This window comes from Lipotes vexillifer, unplaced genomic scaffold, assembly GCF_000442215.2.
Source record: "Lipotes vexillifer unplaced genomic scaffold, Lipotes_vexillifer_v1.1 scaffold916, whole genome shotgun sequence".
Classification (NCBI taxonomy): domain Eukaryota; kingdom Metazoa; phylum Chordata; class Mammalia; order Artiodactyla; family Lipotidae; genus Lipotes; species Lipotes vexillifer.
The window spans coordinates 3400606-3402097 of record NW_006798383.1 but is presented as its reverse complement, the minus strand read 5'-3'; the positions used below and the strand labels follow the sequence as shown (position 1 = coordinate 3402097).

At 37.1% G+C, this 1492-nt stretch overlaps 1 protein-coding gene across 4 annotated transcripts in view; it reads left to right on the top strand.

The window, feature by feature from the left end:
• NT5C2 (5'-nucleotidase, cytosolic II) overlaps positions 1-1492 on the top strand; it is a 107336-nt gene that overhangs the window by 57541 nt on the left and 48303 nt on the right. The window lies entirely within an intron of this gene.

Below are 1492 nucleotides of genomic sequence, written 5' to 3'. Positions count from 1 at the left end.
AGGGAAAGAAAGTGTACATGTTTTATATAACAGCTCTCTCAGGAACTAAGAGTTTTATAAAGCTAATCTAGTGTGCATAGTGCACTGTGAGATAAGTAATGATTTTCATATTTTTTAGAAGATAACATTTCTGAATTCAAGGACCTATTGATTTTTAAGTCCCCTATTAAAATAAAATTTTTGTTGTTGTTGTTGGGGGTAGGAGTTTATTAATTATTTATTTATGCTGTGTTGGGTCTTAGTTTCTGTGCGAGGGCTTTCTCTAGTTGTGGCAAGCGGGGGCCTCTCACTGTCGCGGCCTCTCTTGTTGTGGAGTACAGGCTCCAGACACGCAGGCTCAATAGTTGTGGCTCACGGGCCTAGTAGCTCTGTGCCATGTGGGATCCTCCCAGACCAGGGCTTGAACCCATGTCCCCTGCATTAGCAGGCAGATTCTCAACCACTGCGCCACCAGGGAAGCCCTATTAAAATATTTTTAAGCAAATATTTGATTATTTGTCTGCATTTAAAATTGGTGCATATCAGGGAACTCTGCTCAGTGTTATGTGGCAGCCTGGATGGGAGGGCAGTATGGGGGAGAATGGATACATGCATATGTATGGCTGAGTCCCTTTGTTGTGCATCTGAAACTATCACAACATTGTCAATTGCCTATACTCGAATATAAAATAAAAAGTTAAAAGAATAATAAAATAAAATTGGTGCATACATTCTGAGATGAGAGGAAAAGTTTTCTATTAAAGTTTAAAACAGTAATATTTGAGTTGGTGAAGTTTTTTTAAAAAGCCATTATCTAGATTAGTGGTTTCCAAACTCTTGAGTATTTCACAGTTAAAATATGGAACATTCATCCCTGTGTGTGCTTATTTATAAATTATCTATACTACTGTTCCTACTTGTATGTAGTAGAAAACATACACAAATTAGACATTTTAAAATGATGAGATAAATTTGAGTAGAAGCTGTAATATTTTCTTCTGTATCCCAGTGGAGTCTTCTGTATCCCCAGGTGCAGTCACTCCTCTTTGTAGACTACTGACCTATATTGTTAATGTGGGAAGTCCAGCCCAGGTATCTTTATTTCTTCCAAGTTTCCTGGGTGATTTGTAGCATTCTCATTTCTCATAGCTACTTATGAAATGAAGGCAAAGAAGAGGTTTGGTAATAAGAGGATAAACCATTCAGTAATTTTGGCCACCATACTTTGGGATCAGATGGAGGGGGTGTCCTTATTTTCAGAGATGATTAAAACTTACCACAAAGTACCATCATGGTGATGATCCACCATACTATTATATGTTTAGTTTTCTCTGTGTCTTCATAGCGATCTTTCTGAAATTTGAATCTGATTATTTCATTTCATCAAAATCTGCTAATTTGTTCTTGCCTGCAGGATAAAGTCCAAACTCTCTAATGTGACATACAAAGTCTTCATTAAATTGACCCTTGCTATCCTTTTTTTTTTACCTTCATAACCTTTGTTGCCTCTTTC